The sequence below is a fragment of the Vanellus vanellus genome, assembly GCF_965231255.1.
Source record: "Vanellus vanellus genome assembly, chromosome: 18".
Lineage (NCBI taxonomy): Eukaryota > Metazoa > Chordata > Aves > Charadriiformes > Charadriidae > Vanellus > Vanellus vanellus.
In genome coordinates this window covers 12,876,079-12,897,655 of record NC_138923.1, presented here as the reverse complement: position 1 = coordinate 12,897,655, position 21,577 = coordinate 12,876,079, and the positions used below count along the sequence as shown (strand labels likewise).

The 21,577-nt window shown below is 51.0% G+C and overlaps 1 protein-coding gene across 1 annotated transcript in view; it reads right to left on the bottom strand.

Annotated features, from left to right (window-relative positions):
• Positions 1 to 21,577, bottom strand: part of MVB12B (multivesicular body subunit 12B) — a 61,306-nt gene that overhangs the window by 10,832 nt on the left and 28,897 nt on the right. The window lies entirely within an intron of this gene.

The following is a 21,577-nucleotide window of genomic DNA, read 5'->3' as shown; positions in this document are numbered from 1 at the left end:
CCTCTTCCTCCCTCTAACCTGCCAGTGGTTTCTCTCAGCTGGAGACACAGCTGGGCGAGTCCCTACCAAATCAGGAATTCAATGAACCCTCCCCGCTCTATCCATACGCAATTTCATGGTCTCAATTTTGAATCTTCCCGTTTGGTTCAGCCGCCAAAGGACAGCGTTGGAAACTGAAAACAAATGCAAACAGTGTAAGAGGACAGACATCTATTTGCCACCACCACCGGAACCACGGGAGCGAGCCCGGTGGTGTCTGAGCAGGGGGATAGGGAACGTCCCTGGCGCAGGAGACCTGGACCTCCCCAAAGCAGAGGCACTATTGCCCGGGCAGAGCGAACCCGACACCCGGGGCCACGCACCCCGCCTGGCCCGGCCGCTGCCAGTGCTCAAGAGGGAGCCACGGAGCTCAAACACTTGCCAACCCCATCTGGGGACGGAAACCAGAGGAGTGTGAGGAGACACAAGGACACGAGGGCAGAGCCCCATGTCACTGGGCCACGCTCTCTCTGTAGCACAACCTTAATGACACCGAGAGGATTGTTTGACTTTATATTGGCTTGTGTGTACTTCTTAGATAGTGCAACGATGTTCAGTGTTTCTGTCCTGATATCACCACCGCGGAAACATCACGGAAAGCCTCTGACAAGACGTGTCAGTACAAGCGAGACACTTATTTTTAGAACATGTAACTCAGCAATTCCCACACATGACTGAGAAGGGCACACTGCTCAGGCAGAGTGCAGCCCCAAATACACCCGCTTTATTTCAGTTATACCTTTAACATTTTAAGTCTTTAAAGAAGCTCTGAAAGAAATCAAAACTTCAAACTAGAGCAAATTTAAGCCCTGAAATGACCTCGCATGATCCTCAACTAGGGTTTTCTTTCACAAAGCATCTGCACCCACAAACCCGGCGTTTCTCCGCTTGCTGTTTCTGACTTCCATCAGCAGCAGTGAGTTACCAGGTTAGTGAGTTAGCAAGGGTTAGTTAAGAATACTTAGCATTTTACATTTGCTTTGTACATTTTTGACTTTAAAAATCCCTCCACTGGAGTCATTTCATTATCAAAGGTGCTATGTGGCAGCCGCAGCGCTACGTGAAACAAAAGGAAACAGATGAAAAGCTGCATCACCAAATCCAGGAAGTTTTGAACCTGAAAGACCATCTGCATTTGTTATCCCGACAGAAACCCGCTTTGATCAGTCACACGCCAGCTTTTGTACAGTAATTTAAAGAATAAGCAGCGATGAGGGCGCACGTTCCCCGGCAGCCCCCGCCGGACCCCTCCATCCGCCCCTCGGCCGCGCGCGCTCCGGCCCCGCCGGCGCTCAGAACTGCCGAGCGCAGCGGCAGATGAAAGCAGGGTGTGCCAAAGGCTCAGCAGCGCAATTAGCACTCTCCTAAACAAACGAGCTTCAACAGAGCTGTAATTAAGCAGGCCTGTAATTAAGTATATGCCCTTTATCATAACGATCATGCTTAAAAATGGCATGATGCATGGAAGTGTGTTATTAATGCTGCGCTCCCAACGTGCGGGAGCGTGCGCAGGAGCTGGCGTGTCAGGCCCGTCGCCGGGCTGCCGCTAAAACGCGTTAAAGGGAGAAACCGGGAAACAACACCCGCATTCAGGGGCTCCTTTCACAGCCAGGCACCGGGAGTCACGAGGATTTAAATACCCACCGATTCAGGAAACTTTACGGAAACAAAGCAGCAGGGCGCCACCGCCGGCTGTCCCCCAGCGCTGGGAGGGCCACAGCCCCTTTGCCGCGGCACGGGTGGGCTCTGGCAGCCGCGGTGCCGGCACAGGCGGGGGCTGCTCGGGCGCGAGAGGGGCTGCAGGCCGACGGCGGGGACCCCCTGAGACGCGCGGGGAGCGGCTGCTCATCCCACGCCTCTGCTTCCAGGCTGAGCGATGGCCCCAGACAAAGCAAACGCTCCGGAGGAAGGACACCCCCGTGTCCCCACCTCGCCCTCAGAGGTGCTGCCACGGGGAGAGAGCAGTTCCAAACTACTGCTGCCTGAGAAGGGTTTTTTCACGTTCACAAGGACTTCAAGGGTGAGGCACCCAGCCTCCTTCGAGCAGTGTAAAGCCAAATCCAAGAATATTAACAAATGCAGTGACAATTTGCTCCAGCACAACACTGAACCACCTCCGGCCAACGTCAGCTTTTACACCTCGTGGAGGAGAGCGTGCTTCGCGAGGGTCCCACGCACCACGTCGCTTTGAGCAAAACCCCGGCTGCAGCAAAGCATTTTTGCAGTGGTTTTACAGGGGAGGCTCAGCGCTGCGCACCCCTGCCCGGCCGCCACGGGGCCCAGCGCTCTCCTGAGGCCACGCTGCAGCACCGGTCCCTCCCGGCGCACTGCAGGGCACTGCTCCTGGGCAGCCCCGGCTCCATCACCGCTGCTTCAGCAGCACGTGCGTGCCCCGGCAGACGCCTCTCCCCGCACAGGGCCCACCTCTCCCTGCTTCCCAGGTGGAGCACGGCCGTGCAGCATGAGCAGCCATGCTGCCGCGATGGGGCTGCACATGTGCAAGCTCACGCTCGGCGCTCGTGTGGGCTGAGCCCTTAAAAGCACTCCCGCACCACGCACCCGCTCACCGGGACTCGCAGCAGCGGAAGGCGGCACCCGCAGGGAAGGGATCTCCAGGGCACCTCCAGCGACAGGCAGGACCGAGCTCCCCGCGCTGCGCCGCTGCCTGCTGGGGTGTCCAGCGCCGGGGTCTGGCCGTGGGTGCCACCGCTCCCGCCGTGCACCGCAAGACAGTACGCAACTGCCGTTTACAGCAGCCAGTTAATTTCATAATAAAATTAAATGAAACCAGAACTGTAGGAGGCTTTTAATTCCATGTCCCTTGTTCTGATGTTGTGCTGTAAATAAACATCAGCAGCAGCCTCTGATTCCTCTCTTTTTCCTTTTTTTTTTTTCCCTGTTGCTTTTGAAGCATTCCTGGCAGACTCTGGTGAGCAGAGCGCTGTGCTGAGATTCTGCCCGGTGTTACCATATCCACCGGCAGCGACGAGACTTGCCAGCCAGGCTTTGGCCTGGAGCTGCAGTTCTGCTTTGATTCCGGCCAAGAGCTATTCAACGCTCCTCCATGTCAATTTGTGCCATGTTCGAGACCAGCAGACGGTAACACAAGGGGATAAAAAGAATTGGTGGTGGTGAACGACAAAGTACAGCTCTCTTTCCAAAGGCAACATGTGCTGATCCAGAACAAAAAAGGCGGGCAAGGTCCCACTTTTACAGCATTACCACCAGTAGCGTTACTCATACCACCATAGGAGTACGCTCACGCATCGACCTGTGCAGGTTTTAGCATATTCAAAAGGCTGTAACTTTAAATTATTTTTAAAGACCTATAAAACGTTTGCACCTTGTACGTTGCACTTAAAGCCTCCTTGCACAGGCAGGCAAAGCTGCTCTTGCCCCGCACGGCTCTGAGCAGGGCCAGCGGCAGCAGGAACACCACCTCCACTGGCACCTCCGGCGGCAGCTCCAGCCTCGGGCGGCCACGGCTCCCGGCCCCGCACGCGGAATGGCCACTCGCCTGCAGCGCCGGTTCCGGACGAGTCAGGAGGCAGCAGGTTCTCCCCCTGCAACTGCACCCACAGCATCTGCAACAGATTCGGGAGGTGCCTGCGCTCTTCTCCCTCACAGCGGAACAAAATAAAAAGGGATTTCAGAAAGAAAAACACTGTCAATGGCTGTCTGCTGTCTCCCAGGAGCAGTTCCCCCCGTGGGGGTCACATCCAATTAGCTCAGTCACTGCAATTAGAAGAGTCGAAAGGAGCCAGCGGCCAGGTTTGCTAATACCAAAGCCTGAAGGACAGCGTCCCTGTGAATCCCCGGCGGCAGCCGACAGGAGCCCGGACCCCTCCGGTGAGGGGCACCCAGAGGGCACCGCAGCCACCCCCTTCGTCGGTGCAGGACCACCAGTAACCGGTGGCTACTTCTTCATGATGATTTACTAAGACTCAGCCTTTAAGGGGCAGGCCACAAAACCGTGCTCTATAAATACAACTTGTTAGCTCGCTTAGAAATTCTCTCTTTAATCTGAAAAAGTACTGTCACCCTCCTCTAAGCACACGATAGATGCTGCCTTCTGTGCTGTAGACTCCAACTAAACCTCAGTTGTCAAATTAGTAATTCATCTTTCTTGAATAACTATATTTTTAGCAAAGCTACCAGATTTAAATAATCAGACCTGCCAATGCTACCCTAATTTAAACATGCTGACGAACTTTCACAGGGAGCATCAGCTAAAATAATGAGTTTCTGGATGACAAAGAACTTCAGCCCATAGTTCTCTACACTACCCAGGGTAATAAGCACTTGTTCTTTTCTACAATGCGCACATAAAAGAGGAATCTAAATAATAATTGCTGTAATTATCTTGAAAAATATGTGGTGATTAATGGTGATTATGAAAATCTGTATAATTGTTCATTGAAATCTCCAATGATCAGATGCTTTCTTGAAACAGCCATTAATGAAGAACTTGGGAACACAAAAAGCATCAAAACTCAAGCCAAGCTCCTGACCGTCTGAAGCGAGCGAGGACGTGATTGCACACGCGCCCGGCTCCGCTTCCACTCCTCCCGTGAACTCTGCGAGAGGTTTGAAGATGTCCGTGATGTGACGCATATGTCATTGCGGTTCAAAGCACGAAGTTCAACCTGTTATTTATGCAAATAATTAATTACTCTTGTATCCAACTAGCAGTTTGTCATGACACATTAATGACTTGATAGACTTCTATGAACTAGTGAACACAGGACAGCAGAGCGCTTTTATCGTCATTTAATTTAAAAACGATCCTGTGTGAAATTATCTAGTCGTGAGTGATGGAAGCATAAAGAACAGACTCAGCAAAGCTTCTTTTGGATCATTGCTTTATTAATGGTAACGTCAGGGAAATGAAAAATGCTAACATTGTCATATTTAGCTCCTGGGTATAGATGAATAGCTGCCTCAGTGCTTGGCGGGTTCAGTTTGCACACTGCAGTGAGCGCTAATTCTTCACACCACTATTGTGGGGATACACAGCCACGGAAGAGTTTATATACCTCAACTCCCAAGGAAATAACAGCTGTTTCTGCATTTAAATTCTCACCATAAGCTTTTATAGCTTTGGATTTCTTTATTGCTATTTTTGCATGGCCTTTTACACTTGAATTTTCAACTGCTGATATTAAAAATATTGAAATAAATAAATAGCTTGCAAAACATTTTCCTGCATGACTTTGAAAACTAAGCATTGTTAATCCAAACCAACAAAACCCTCCCAACACTGAATGTGCTATTGTCACCTTTAAAATTTAAATGATCTTGGATTTTAGAAAGAGCTTTCTGTAATACTGCAAAAGTCTTCAGGTTTTCCCCAGACCTGAAGCACTAGCAGAGCGTTTATGTCTTACCAAGATGAATATCTCATAAACCAGCCTACAGCAATACCATAAAACCAGCAAAGCTCACCTGTTCAGAGAAAACTTAATTTTCAGCTAAATGACACCAGAGGAGCATGGAAGCGGGTACGGAGCAGGGGGCTGGCAGAGCGCGGGCACAGCAGGGCTCGCACCGGGCAGCTGCACGCGCCCGCCAGGGGATGCCGCGGTCAGACTGGAGGGACACGTGAGCCCCCGTCCGGCGCGGAGGGGTGACGCCAGCACCCAGCCTGGCCGCTGGAGGAAGGGCCCTTCGAGTGCCACTGCCATGTAAGGGAGAAAGCGCAGCCCACGTGTGGTCCTGCCCCCGGCCGAGGAGGGCAAGGGACAGCTCTGCCCATCAGAAGCGGTGCCCCGCATGGGGTGAGGCTGTGACTCAGCCACGCAGTCACCCCACAGCAGATGGAGATGGCTCTGTCCCGGGGACACCCGCTCTCTGCAATCACGACTGTCAACTCGGGGTGCCAGGGCTAGGCTGGTGGCCTTCCACGGAACAGGACGAGGACTCCCCAAGCCCTTGTAGGGCACGCGGGCGGCCGGGTCCAATGCCCGCCCACCCAGCAGGGCTGCTGCTGCCCGCGGCACGGCCCTCCCCAGCCAGCCGGCACGCCAGGACTCGTGCTGCTACCTGGGTGGGCTGACCAGCCGTGGGCCCGCGCTGGCCAGGCAGGGACCAGGATATCCCCCCCCTTCCCGCCCCCTCCCAGCCCCTGCCTGCCACGGCCACCCTGGTGCAGCACACGCACAGCTCTGGCTCTGGTTCCCGCCGAGCGCCCCGGCGCCAGCTTGGCACACCTGCGCCCGCAGGACGGCACGGGGCACGTGCACCAACCCCGGCATGTCCTGTGACCTCAGGACAGGGGGAAGCCACTCAGGAGTATGGAAAAAATGTTTTACAACAGTCTGCAACGCATCAAGAGAAGGATGCAAGCTTTTCAAAATAAACCACGCTCTCCGTAATGTACAGCTAAGCCTCCTACTTCTGTATTTCTGTACACAGCCATTTAAATAGCAGTCGGAATAGTAAACATGTGTGTGTGCTCTCTGCGCTACCGTGCACCGCGTCCCAGATGGAACACCACCACCACTCTGCATTTCCAAATCGCTAATGATAGCAAAACCTCAGGGGGAAAACAAAAGCAAACTCTCCCGCGAGCTCCTGCCAAGGCGGCTGCAATGGGGAGCGCTGCGACTGCCCCGGGCCGTGCTCCCCGGCTGCAGGCACCGCCCCCAAAATGCACACACTTCTTTCTCTAATAAACAAAAGTACCCAAATATTGAGACAGTGACCCCCTTTCTTCTGGCTCCTCTCCAGTCCCTTTTCAGCCCCACAGCCAGGGGCCCCCGGACGAGGGGCCGCGGAAGGCAGAGCTGCCCCAGCCCAGCAGACCGCCGCGATGTGACAACCCAGCCGCAGCCCGGTGGCGGCTCCGAGACATATTGCAGTTTGCGTTGTCGCTCGGGTTCGCCATCTGTGCTGTTCCCGCAGAGGCCGCCGTCGCCGGCTGTGCCGAGGGCATCAGTGGGTTGCTGGCCCTGCGCGGCCCCTCGTTAGTTGAACGCGCTGACGAGAGGAGACCAGAGCAGCTGGGATGGTCCCACGCTCCGCTCGAGCGATGGGGCCGCGGGCTCGGCTGGCAGCACGGGGTGGGCTCTGCCCGCACACCCGGCCGTGGAGGTGCCTCCATCAGCCCGTGGCCACCTCGTCCCCTGCTTGGCTCCTCCGGAGCAAGGCACGAGCCCAAAGCTCAAGACGGCCTCGAGCAGCGCACCCAGTGCCGGGGGCAGCCACACTGCTGGTCCCGCAGCTCCGGGGGAGCTGGAGCCCGCACCAGGGAGCTGTGGCGGGCAAACAAGGAAGTGGCACCACGGCGCAGCTGGAAACTTGCCGGCCCCGTGCCCGGTGCCCAGCCCTGGGCCAGGCCGCGGGACGGCGGCAGCACCGACCCAGACGCCGCTCGGTGCGGTGAGCGGGAGAGCAGGGGCCTCCCGGGCTGTGGGAGGAAACCTCCGCGATGGGAAAGGTTTACAGCTTTCCTGTTCGTCTTGAAACGACTTTGATTAAAAAAACAGACCTGGACTAAATTTTCATTTTTGCTAATTTGATTGTCAGCCTTGATTTTCTCTGTTTCCTGCATAGCTCATGACACAGCACAATTAGTTCTTTACTGTGAGATCAAGCCACGAAAACACTTGAGAAAATACTCCTGGTTTTGATTATTTTCTTTTTTAAATAAAGTGAAGGTTAAGTACTGCATGGTGACGGCTAAGTAGTACCTCAGAGCTGCGGCGGTATCAGCACCAGAGAACATGGAGAGACTTCAAACAAGCTCTTCAAATTGCAAGTGTTTAGGAGCTCTTGATTTTATTATTTTTTAATAAAATGTCCCCTTTGAAGTCTCCGCACCACACTAAACTTCAAAGATCACACCTAAGCATGTGCTACTTCCAAGCAACAACCCTTAATTAATTATACCAGAGCAGATACAAACCAGGGCACCGGTGCGGGGCCGCGGCAGAGCCGGGGCAGGTCCCGCTCGAGGACAGGGAGGCGAAGCGGAGGCGCTCCTCCGGCTCCGCGCACAGGCCGCCGCGCTGAAGAGAAACACAGACGCTTTTCAATTACTTTTAGCTCGAGCTGTAATGACAGACAGACTCCGTGGAAGTCATTAAACATGTAACGCCTGTCTGCCGCAGAGGCAGGGAGGCGCAGGCCGGCAGGGCTCGGGCTGGAGCAGGCGGCTGCGAACAGCATCTCGGGCAGCACCCACAATAGCTGCAGTGTTCCCCGGCCGGCGGCTGTAAATTTCTGCCTCTTGATGAGAGAAACATCCTGTCGGGTAACGGCTGTTTCCTTCCAGCGCCGGTGGTTTTTGCACTGCAGTCATTTCAGCACTGCAGGTTAGGAGCAGGGTACGTTACAGAAACACGCTGCAGCGCGTTACAACATCTGGAGCTGGAAGCTCTGCTCTTCCTTTGCTGAGACACCCACGGAGGTGTCACTTCAGACAAGAGGGGCAGAGAGGTTGTCACTGTGAGGGTGCCGGGCTCCCCGACTCCAACACTTCTGCGGACGGGGGCCAGGTCACCGGGCAGCGACAGACGCTCACGCTTGCAACGACGGCAGCGAACCCGCCCTGCAGCAGCACTGCGTGACCTCCAGCCGTGCACTGGGCCACCACCATCTGTCCCACAGGGCTCCCTGGGGGGAGCACAGCACCCTCTCAACACGGTTTTGTTTTAAGGGACTTTTTTTAAACACACAGGCAGCTTTTTCCTTCCAGTAAAAGCAGGGGAAAGAAGACGGATCAGCTGTCCCGAAAGCACCATGCTCTCCATGCCACGGGCACCCCTAAATGCCAGAGGGAAGCCGAGACTCACCACGAGCTCGGCCGCAAAGGACGTGGGACTCCCATCCCCTGCGCGGGTCCCCACTGACGCCCGAACATGTGCTCCCACCACCCAGGGATGCAACGCTCGTCCAGCCAGAAGAGCTTTGACAGGGAGCCAAAGCTGCAGTGTCCAGCTCCGGAGAGACGGCAGCACGGCCAGGGCGACACCGCCCGGCGGGACCTGAGGACCTGGTGCCGGGCAGCGCGCGGGCAGGTTCCCCATCCCCCCAGCAGCCGGGCCACCGCGCCGCGGCCCCGCAGAGCCAAAGCTCTCGTGCAGGGGGAGATCCACCCTGCTGCCGCACAGCAACTCGGGATCCAGATCTCCTAATGTAATTTAATTTTTAAGTGCTCAGAGTCATTAGTGGCGCCACATATTTCTATCAGGTAAATTTCATTTGCATATGCAAATTATATCTAAATACACCGCACCATTAATATGATCACTAATTACATAATAATAGTCACCAATCTCCACACAGATCAAACTTACAGTTTTGTAGCTATTAAGGAAATTGTGCTTTGTAATTAAGATAATCCTCATTTCCAGATGCTAATTAACTATGTAATAATTAGCTTCTTTTGCTAATGCAAATTAAGTATTTTCATCCTTATTGGTAAAAGAGTTGCTTATCACTTAAAAAAGAGACAACCTAGAAATAATCCCTCCTCCCCCTTAAAGGTGAAAAGGTAACTCCATTTTTATCAGTCTCATTTGCGAATGCAAATTAGCCCTGATTAATCAAGTCACAGATAAATGCACCCGTCTCGTAGCACGGCCGGCCGCCTGGAGCTTCTCTTCCGCCCTTGGAGGAGAAGGACCACTGGCAGTGCCGCCGCGCTCGGCCGAGCCCCTGCCCGGAGCAGCCGCGAGCCCTGTGCCGGGCCGGGCAGCGCAGCGCCCATCAGCCGCCATGTGGAGCCGCGACAGCGCGCGGCTCGTGCGGCGGCGGACGCGGGGCAGGCTGGGGGACGCAGGAGACCTCCCCGCCACCCAGCAGCGCCGCCAGACAGCGCGGCCGCCTTGGCAGGGCTCAGCCTCAGCGGCAGCGCATTCATCATCCGCTAAACCAATCCACCCGCTCCGCACCACCATTTGTCATTAATTATGCTAATCAGCAAACCATTACTCTCCGATGACACCACAGCACTTATTAGCTAGTTATGGCTTTTCAAAAGCACAGCTTATTGTGTATGCAAGTGCCGCGCATACATTAGCCTACAGGGAAGAAATGTCCAATTATGAAAAGAAGAAATTTGCTATTATCTCCTTCTAACAAACCAATTTAGTAATTATAAAAGTCTCTGAACTCAGAAGGATTTTTTAAGAAGAGCTGAGTGATGAAACCGGAGAATTTTGTTTGCAATAACTTTTTGAGTTGGAACTAAAGCGACAACAGGGGAATGAACAGTTTTTATTATCATAATTATAATTCTTGCATCTTCAGATGATCAAAAAGCAGCATTTATCTAAAAGCACAATTGTATTCAGCTCTTTCCTTAAAGCACCCGTTTTATTTGTTTTAGTAGATACACAACCGAATTTGCGTAACTCGTTACAGACATTTGCGCAGGTCTCGCCTGTTCCCACCCTGCGGTCCCCACCCCAGCAGCGGTTATCCCGCACCGGCAACCCCCGCTAAGCCCTGGCACGCACCGCAGGCCGCGCGCCGCCGGCAGGTCTCACCACCCTTGCTGAGGCGCAGGGACCGCGCGCTAGAGGGATGCGGCCCCACGCTTACGGCACGAAACCCACGGCAGAGGGTGTCTGAGGCCTCAGCTGAAAAACAGCCTTGTTGGAGCACACAATTCATTTACAATTCCGAAGTTGTTTTGCTCACTGCGAGAGGAATACCACTAGTTTTAGAAGCTTAATATGTGTTAAGAGCTCATTAATATCATCAGAGTAAATGGGCCTATTAAAACATCTTTAAGCAATATCTGAACATAAATCTCCCTAAACTATATTTAATGACTGTACTTAAGATACATTATATGCAAGTCTTAATGAGACATTAGATAGCATTTTGAAGATTAAAATTAGAGAATCCATATAAAGTCTGTCCACTTAATGTAGCCTTAAGCTACACTGATGAAAAGCATTACTACCAAATTATTACTTCATTAGAACAAATATTTTCTAATCATTTCTGATTTATGCCATTAGTCGTCTCCATATATATTATTCGTATATGTTTAAAAGTATACACAAAACAATTTTCTAGTTCCACAGGAGGCAGGAGAAATTTTGAGCTTTCTAATGGCTGAGTTAATTACTTGTCTTTTTTCTATCGAGTTAAAAAGAAGCACTCTTTTTAAAAGTCCATTGACTGTATCCCCACTTTTCTAATTTAATTGGAGATTTTAATTCCATTAACCGCAAGGTCATTTTTTAAACATTCGCTGGTTTGCTTTGCAAAGACCAGTAAGACGTCTTGGACTCAGCCCCCGACTGTCCCTTCAGCCCCTCTGCGGAGGTCTAAGCGCGGCGGCAGAGACCCCCGGACGAAGCCCGAGGGACCAGCAGGACCCTCGCACCGCATGGTCGCCCGCTGGTGCCGGTGCGCGGGAGGGAAACGGAGCACACTCGCACAAGCCTCCGTCGGGAGGAAGGCGGCAGCACGGAACGCCAAGGGACGGGACGCACCCCAAAATTAACCAGGGCCCATGGCAGCGCGTGAGTGCCCATGGCGGTGTCCTGCCTGCTCCAGGATCCCCTGCCCACGGCATGGCCACGGGATGGGCGCCGCCGCCGGGACACAGCGCGGCACGGCCGGGACAGCGAGGCGGTGGGACACCTCCGCCAACCACCGAGTCACCGCCGAAACGCATCGCAATAACCGTATTAGCAAGAGGGCTTTATGTGTGGTTTGTTTTGTATACACAGCTTTTCATTAGACAAATGAAGCCCAACAACCTTTATAAATGTTTTCAATTACGGAATTATGCCATTGAGATATCCGGATGAGGATAATCAGGGAAAACACCAGTGACACCTCTTGATCAGAGTCAGAGCGTGCTGCCGGGACGACTGCTCCTCCCAATCAGCTACAGCCTCGCCACACCGCTCGTTTAAAAAAATCCTTCTTTATTAGATGAAATCTGTAGCAACAAGACTATTTTCATTTGTTCTGCCCGAGTCTTCTATCCAAAAGAGAGAACATATCATTGTAACAATTTTGCATTTTTAACTGTGCAAATTAAGCATTCTTCATAAATAACAGCCTGGTTTTCTGCACTAGAACTCCTTTTTATTAGCAGCACAGTAACGAACAATGAGCAATGTGTTCTATTATTCTTTGTCAAATCACAGAATGCTACATTAGAATAACTCTGCTGGTCAATGTAATATAGTAGATTAAATTCAACTTCTGTGCAAAAACCACTGTAAAACAGCATGATAAGAAGGCTATAAAAAATTTAATTTTACTCCAAACTCCATCAGAAAAAAAAAATGGTGTGAAAAGTAATTTTGCATAATCAGTACACGCCATCTGGAACAATTAACCGATTTCTATAGAACTATGAGGATCAGTCATATCTGCTTATTAAAGATCAGAAATTATACAAGTAATAAATCCTTGAAAAAACTAAGCGTACTCCCGCCTGTCAACGCTATTTTAACTTCAAATACTGAAGAACGCCTGATAAGGCTGAAAAGAAGAGATTAATATATGCAAATTACATCCAGCATTTAAAATCCCCAACAACTGTCTCCGGTTTTCTGTCCCTTATTGCTGCCTTTATGTTTTATTCATACACCAACTCACCTGTCACTTCATAAGCTATAATATTATGGGGGTATTATTAAACAGCATAAAGCCGTGCTTTAATTGGAAAGCTTCATTGCATTTTCCAATTATTTGGAGTAAATTAAAAGCAGATGCACATAGTTTAATAAGGAGTCTAATATCAGTTCCGGGAAATCAAAATTCATTGTCATTACTATGCTGTGATAGTTTTGCAAACTGTACTCAATTTCAGAGGTTTTGAAAAGAAAATCTGTCTATGCAATCTGTTAATTGTCATTCGGTTAATAACTGTTTAAATATCCGAACCACAGAGCGGCTTCCTATTTAAAAAAAAAAATTAAACTATGGCACTCGGAAAAGCAAAACAAATAGAGCGCAGCCCGCCGCAAAGGTTGTGCTCCACAAGCAACCGGTGCGAGTGCCGCCAGCGCTCCTCCTCCAGCAGCCGCGTTCCTGCGACGACCGCTGCCGGGCGCGCGGAGCCCGGGCAGAGCAGCACCCCTGCCCCGGCGGGGCTCCGCGTCACCGGCGGGGTCCCCCCCGGCATCACCCTCCTTCTCTCCCTCCCTCCCGACGCAGCCCTGCTCCCGCCGCCGCGCGCTGTCGGCTGCACCCTGCACGCCCCGCTGGCGTCAACGCCTTCGCCACCACCCACGCCAGGGGACGGGAGCGTCCCTGCCGGTACACCTGCTCATACATAATGCAAGGCTTCGGGGGCAGCAGCCACATAATCCTCTCGGCAGAGATCGGCAGGAGCTTCCTTGGAAGGTGACGTGTGATCTGAGAAACACGGGTGAAGCCGCTCGCCCGGTACGGTACGGCAGGAGAAGGCAAGACGTGCCACGGCAGCCTCGCGGGACAGCCGAGACTGCGAGAGCACGAGCAGCACCGCAGCCAGCGCTGTCACGCTCTTGTGCAAGGACGCAAAAGTGAGAAGATGAGGATAAAGACTGCCACTTCGGAAGACAGCAGGTTAATCAGAAAATCACATGTCTGAAAAATTATACAGGCGGGAGAACTCGTGGCTTCATCTTTCACGGTTTGGGCCAAGCGTGCCTGAGCGCAGCCCTGATAACCCGGGGCAGTGCACCGCAGCGGCAGGCGGCAGAGAATCTGTGCGCTGTGGATGAGCTAATCTAACAAGAAACATGCTTTTTTGAATCTTGTTAAACACAGTATTAAGTAACGCTCATATTTCCCTTTCTGGAATACGCAGCTGCAGCACTTTACACGAGACTTCAGTCTCCCCGAACTGCTGGATATTAATAGAGCCTTTTATATTTTGAAGATTATCCAGGTCTCTTAGTCCAAATTGGAAATTGCAACAGGGCAAAGAACAGCCTGACTTTAATCTCAGACTCCGTAAGGAGGTTTCAGCGCAGAATAAAGCTTGTGCCACAACTTGTCTGTTTTTTGGACCATCCTGATTAAAATTCAGTGTCACAAATAATAAATTTAGTTCCGCTTCTGTTCTTAAGAAGTGCAAAGAACATACACGTGGGAAGCGGGATCGACAGTCAAATGTAGCACAGTGCCTCCCCCTTTAGAGAGCGGAGTGTTCCAAAACACTTCAGCATAGGAGGGTATCGCAAAACCACCAGAAACTATGCGGGAAGATGAAGATAAAAGCAATTCTTGTGCAGTGATCCAAAAAATAGCATCTTCCTTTTTTTCAAAATTACCTGTTTTAATAAAGCAGACACACTGTGCCAAGTGAACCATTTAATTATCTGCAAAAATGATGCAGCAAAACAATAGTTTGCAAAAATAAATGACTAACCTCTGATTAAAACGTCTGTCCTCATTACATACAGATAAAAGATACAGTATCTTTTAAAAGAAAACGTACATTGAAGAGAAGTAAGTGGCAGCTGTGGCACACATAACCTGACATTTTGCAATGAGAAAGAAGTTGACATGTGGGCACTGAAATACAGTGAAATCTTATTTTTGATTCCATATCTTAATCTAGAAGGACCTCTGAAAGATTTCTTTTGTAATTAAAAAAAAAAAAAAAAAAAAGAAAAAAAAGGGGAGGTCCATGCAATGAGGCAGTTGGAGCGCGTCGCTGAGCAGCGTTAGAGCAGAGCCGCAGCCCCCGGCCCCGCAGCGCGCTCCAGCCCGGTGCCACGGCCGGCGCAGGACAGAGCTCGCGGTCCCGCTGACCGCACGGACTGAGCTCCGGCGAGGAAGGAGGAATCTGGAAGCAAACTGCTGCCCTAAGAGCAGCGTGTGAAATAACCGCTTCCAACAAAGCTACCCAGACAAATTACAACTCCCCCCTGCCAAGATCCACATTATCCAACACAGAGAGTCAACTCCGTTTCCTTTTCAGGAATCCACTGGCTTTGATGTTTTTCCAGACCATTACCGACAGTTTCCACTCTCTGCTGCCTCCAGAGATCCGGGCTATAAACCAGTGTGGAACGAACACCAAATCCTCCCCTATTTCCCACAGGCGCTAAGGAGCATCCCCCTCTTCCCGCGGCCGTGCCTGGTCCCCTCCGGGCTCCAGGAGATGCAGCCCCCCCATGCCCCCCGCTGGGGGCTCCCGCCACTTCAGAAGGGCCACCGCTGGGAGAGGTGCCCCGGGTGACCCAGCAGGGCCAACCTACCCTTGCAAACGCTTCCCTCTACAATGAGCCAACCTGTCCCACTCGGCGACGGCAGCTGCTTCGGCCTCGTGCCTGTCCCAAGGCACCACCCACCAGAGCCGCAAAACCCGTCCCGCCACCCCACCGGGTCACTGAGTCCAGTCTGACCTTTCTAGAAAGCCTCTTAAAGAGGAAAAGAAATATTTAAGTACAATAAAGAAATATTTACATGTGAAATATAATAATAAATAAACATTTAAATATTGACCTCTTTAAGGTAAATATTAAGGTCACAAATATTGGTGCACAGTTCCAAACCAAACAAATTAGAGATGTGGAGACAGTGACGCCTCCAAGAGGTGCCCACAAAAACCTCCTCCTTCACCGCGAGCTGGCAAACACGCAGCAGCCAACACCACGTGGCAGCTGGCCGCGTTCCCTTCCTGACGCTCCGTCCAGTTTCTCCAGGAAAAACACTTCACATAAGTAACTGTGTTGGCAATGCGGTTAAAGACAACGGCGACAGAGTACTTTTCAGATAAGAAATATACACAAGGGCATTCCTGCACCAAATAACTGCTCTGAAACCCCACCGCAAATGAATGGCAAACAGAGGATGAAAACCTTCGCCTTCAGTCCAGTATCAGCAAAACTGAAGAACGCTGGCATTTTCAGAGAACAGCAGCCATAATCATGGATAGTTTGGACACAAAAAAAAGGAATTAGGAGAAGCGGTGGCTGAGCGTGGTGTGGCGGGCAAGGCTGTGGGCAGGGGGCCCCACCGCTGCGGGCGACGAGCTCTGCTGTCCCCGCTCCGGCGGCACCATGGCACTTTCTGCAGGACCTGCAGCTGAGCTGGGGACTCAAACGGTATGGGATTCTTAGGTGTATTTTAAAAAACAACTCAGTTATTTGTACTGTATACAAATTAATATGTGCTTCTGGATCCTGTTTTATTTCTATGGATCAACATGACCTCAGGTACCAAACTGATGGACAGCATATCAGTACGTCAAGCCAACATCAACTATCTCTAAGTACTTGCACAAAAGTTTTAATTGTTTGGGGCTGACAGCTGGCAAGTATTATCTGAAAATACTATCAACAAACGTGTATCAAAGTACATTCTACTTTTGTTCTGCTGCTTTTTCAGTACAATTTCCATATTTAACTGTTCATAAAATGAAACTGTCCTATCCAAGGGAAACTCTGATCACCTTGTTATCTCCAGGTTTCTGCTAGAACAACCTCCCTTAGAGATAGGATTATATGACTGAAGTTACATTTCTGGCTACGAGATGACAGCTGTAGCAGTATCTGTAAGCTCATACACTTGCTTCGTACACAAAATTGGTACAGAGAGTCTCCAATCCCCTTGTACCCACATTCTGGTGGGGCTGTGCAGAAGTGTCTGATACCCTCCAGGCAATGTGATTTCTGTCTTGACAGTCTGAGAGCAGGTCAAGAGAAGGTACAGGTATTGACTATGCTATATTCAAGTTTCCTAAGTTTGTATGCTACAGCCGACAAACACGTCTATCTGCAACACAACTCAGAAGTTGGCCACAGTAAAATTTCAGGGGGGTGAGGGGGGAAGACAACCCTACCCCGCAGCGTGCAGGGTCGCACACCAAAGCCAGCCATGGCTTTGCCCACCTGACTTTAGCCGAGAAGCCCACGCTGTGGGGAAGCACGCAGCTTGGACCACTGTGTGACTTCCCAGAAACCACAGCCGAGACCGAAAAAAATCTCATTTTGCAAACTCGGTCACTAGTTTCCAACGCAACATCCTGCCATGTGCTCTGCAAGGTGGGTGAAGACTTTTTTCCATCCCTAATCCCTCCCTGTGACGAGACGGTTGAGTACGTCTCAAACTGGCAGGTTGAAGCGATTCCGAAAGCGCAATCAAAGGCCGGAGGCGGTGCGGGCGGCTCTGGCAGGACGGGCAGCAGAGCGCTGTCCCCCGCTGCGCAGGAGGTCGCGCATGGCTGGCTGTGCCGCCTCTCCGCTGCCGCCTTGTCCCCAGGCAGGAGATGGCTTTCGCCTCTAATCGGGATTTGAAGGGGGCTTTCAACGGAAGATTTTGTAATTTGAAAGGGTTACGTTTCAGTGGCACTTACACAGCAGAAAACTAGTGGAGGCAAGATGCCCAAGAGGCATCAGCATCCTGGTCTGAAACACACCGTTTATTAACTTCAGAGTGCGCTACAGCAGTATTTGAGCCCATCCAATTAGTGAGGCCTGCAGGAGTATTTACACTCCTAAATCTCTTGGTTTCTGAAAGGGTTAAAGCTTATTATTAGCATATAATTTACAGGTCCTTTCTCCCAGGAAAGAAATAATGCACAGTAAATGCCACATTCATTTTAATAATACATGTTACAGTCTGTGCCCAACATCTGCACAAAGGTAAAGCAGACAGATTTTTTTGACATGTCCCACTCTGCCATCCAAACACAGGCTTTTTGTTTCTTAAGTGACGGAAGGTTTAATCAAGAAAGCAGGCAATTCATCAATCGAAACAAGGCTGCTCACACCGCCCTGACAGCACACACATGGTTTTATACAGAAGAAACCTGGCCACCTGTCAGCAGCACCTTTTACATCAGGATATACAAATACACCGAGTGATCAATCCTCCAGCTCTTCTCATTCGTTTCTTCGTTTTCTTATTATATTTTTCTTTATGCTAGATGTTGCGCTCATTCTCTGCAGGGATAGATGGAGGACAAGGCAAGCTGTGGCTGTTTATACACTATCATAAAAATTTATATACCTTTAGAGTGACTTATTTCCCTTCTATTTGAGTACCATTATTATAAATAATTTTCCACTTCATTCAGGAATTTTCCCTGTACGTTATTATCTGCAGCTGCCTGAGAGGGCTCCCTCTCTCCCTCGCTGTCCTTGTGGCTCTGATAAGCCAAAGCAATATGCAGCCAGAAGATGCTGAAGTCTGAAATGAAGGCAGTATGTAGTCACAACAACATCTTAATTAAGCTGAAGGCCATGAAGAAAGCCTACACTGTGAAATACTGAGCAACGTCTGCCGACAGGTCTGTCTGGAGCAAGGCATTCTTCTTCCAGCAGCCGCCCGTTCCAACACGCATCCGGAACCTGTCAGCCCCGCACACCGCGCTCCCTGCAGCGCCCAGAGGCCTTCTGCCCATCAGCTTAGAAGCAATTCTGCCCATTGGTCTCGGGCGCGTGGCGCAGGGTGGGACCAGGCAGCCTGCCAGGCTCGGAGGATGATGCCAGCAGCGCCATGGTAAGCCCACACGGCAGTGCTGTGCCGCAGCAGCACGTGGAGGGCTCCCGGCGGGGGGCTGCGAGGTCGGGGCAATAGTTTCCTATACGCGCCCTGTCAAAGCCTGATTCCTTTGGTTACTGTGCAACGAGGAGTCTGCCTAACTTTCAATGTTTCATTGCCAAGACTGGAAATGACAAAACGCTGGTTAAAAACTCTAATTACTACTTTCAGGACCATTTTTTCCCTCAATGCCAGCTTTGTGCTAATAATTACATGGCACACCCCAAGGAGTAACAGGACAGTTCCAGTGGGGATCTGGCAATTTCTGCCCAAACGTATTATGAGATAGAGAGTCCGCTTAACAGCCAAAATTCATTTCACCTTCCATAAAGGGGCTGAACCCCAGACGGAAGTGTCGTTTTCATTGACTACTGAGAAAGTCTTGGGTGTCTACAGACAGAGACCCAGGGCCATGCTGCAACTCTTAATTTCACCCTCCTTTGCGGCCCATCCTGTCCCCCGCAAGAACTCAGGATGAGGCGATCCAAAATTGGAAGATAAGAGATGGTTCATAACAGCTTTTGTTTCCCTGCACCAGCACCAGGAAACCTTCCATCTTGCTGAGAGCCAAGAGAGGGAGCCCGCAGGCTCGTCCATGCGCGTGGCCGGGACGGGAGAAGGGTCCTGCATCCGCCGGAGCCTCGGTCCCCTCGCCCGCCGCAACCCGCACACCGTCCACGTGCCCACACCTGCCCCGGCACCGCCGGCCTCGCAGCACACCGCAGCCAGGACCCACCGCGGCAAACCACATCCCGGCAGAGCAATTAGGGACGAGAGTGGAAGCGCGTTAATAAATTTCCCGTTGCCATGGCACTGCAGCAAGGCACGCACACTGCGGCGCAGCTAAAGCGGACTGGCTGCGAACTGCAGCAACGTAACAGGAAACTTCGGAATGGTTTCCACAGTGCGTCTGGGGACTAATCTACCTCGGCAATGCTTCAGCACGCGAAGGGAATTGTCACAGCACCTCATCACAGCTGCTGAAAAGGCAGCGGTAGTCAGGAGTTACGCATGAAGGTCCCTGCCAATGCGCAGGATGTTTCATATGACACGAGCCTTTCTCCAGAAATGATTCGCAGCTGCAATAGCCATTACAGCACACGTACGCACAACAATGCGTATAGCGTATGTGTGTCTGGAGGAGAACGTGCAGTTGGGGAGAAAAAAGAAAGTTCTATACTTTGACTGAAGTGTGCTCCTGCAAACGTGGAGGACTAATGCCATGCCAGTTCTGCAGGCCTGTTTTGTGCTTCGCCTATAAATATCTGGTAAAGTATTCAGGTTCTTTGCAAAGCGGGTCAATCTTTGCAGGCTGCACTGCAGGCAGAGGCACTGCGCGGGAAGGCCCAGAGGAGCGTCGCTCTCAGGAACACTCACGCAGAGTTGCTGCCTCGCTGTTTGTGCATTTGATGCTTTCTCAGGAGAGAAAGCACAGCTTTCCCTCCTCCGGGCAGGACTGTCTCATGTGAGCACAAGAACACGCCTTCCCTTACATTTCTAAATCTATTAGGGCAGGAGAGTAACGAGAAAAACGAGTACTGACAAGAATTATGCAATTGTTATATTCCATCTATTTAGGAACCCGAAGCTGCAGTTTCAGTCAGAGATTACCTTTTAAATAACCCTTTGATTATGGTACATGAATTAATGCCATGTTCCCATGTTAGAAGTGTCACTCACTATTAATAGCAAGAACCTGTGAATGGCACGTTTTTGCCATCTTCTCTTCCTTGATTATGCACAAGCACTGTCTATTGTACAGCCCACCGAATCCACTGCTGCTTTTGCCGGGTTTCAAAGCTGTCCTGAAACTCTCCTTCAGCCAGATGAAGGGACTGTACTTTCATTAGGTTTTGACAGTCAGGTGTAAAGCCAGTATTCTTCTCCTCTTGCAAAATGACATAACAAAGAGAAAACTGTGGCTAAGTGTGATTCTACCATGCCTATCATAATATTTGTTCAGGTGTAACATTACTAAAAAAAAAATAATTCTAAGAACTCTGCTGCACCCCAGCAGTACTCAGCTGACGCACAGAACATGAGCTACGCCCCGTCAGAGGAGTGGCAGGTAAAATGCACTGCTGTGCCCCGGCTGTGACTAACATTTTTCTTCAGTTTGCAGAACGAAACGTCCTTTTTCTGCGGTTGGTGAATAGCTTCCAGCCCACACATCCAGGAGTGACGGACTCCATGAGGTACAACTCTAAAGCATCCCTGCCTCTCGCTCCCAGAGGCGCTGCTTCCTGGGCCCAGAGAACAGGCTACGTTCCTTCCTAGCTCGCTCCTCCCCTCAAGAAAGCAAGCACTTAAAGGCAGGACCTCCTCCAGAGGAGCAGAGCTGTCAGGGACAGCTACAGGGACCTGAACCCCAAACCCAACCCCCTACATAGTCCTGAAGTGCAGTCACCAGTACCTGTGCCTGCACGAGCGAAGGAATGTGCTTGATCCTTACCACTCTATTTAAATACATGTTTTCCCTGCAGACTAGTACTAGTTTAAAATAAAAGCCAGCTAAAATATTCATTGGCAGTTTTTTTCCACATTGACATCTGGAAACTATCGCTAGCTCCAGCACTTGTGTACCAGCCTGGGATGGTGAGCAGAGAAAGCTGCAGCTAGAGAGACCAAGCGTGCATGTGCAAGCGTGTGCTTCTTAAAAATAATGCTGAACCCCCCCATATCCTAACATCTAATTTAAAATTTGCCCCCATGCTGGCAAATCTACACAATGCCAGTATTCAGAATGTAGAAATGGGAAAGAGTAAAGACCTCACCTGTTTTCAACGTTTATGTTGAGTGTAGCAAAGAACAGTATATACAAAACTCGCCCTTGCTAAGCAGAACAAAGCTTCCTGTGAAATGGGCAGAGATGCCATCTCTTATGACTCACCTGTGAAGACCATGGAAAAGATCAGGAGCAAAGTTTGCGTCAGTGTTGCTTTCCATCAGAGCTCTCACCCAGCACCTCCGCGGGCAGCAGCATCCCTCCCCAAGGGCTGCGATCTCTCCAGCGATCAGTAACGTTTGCTGCCAGTAGCATGTGTGCCTGGGCATTTTCTGGGGTCTCTCTGCACCC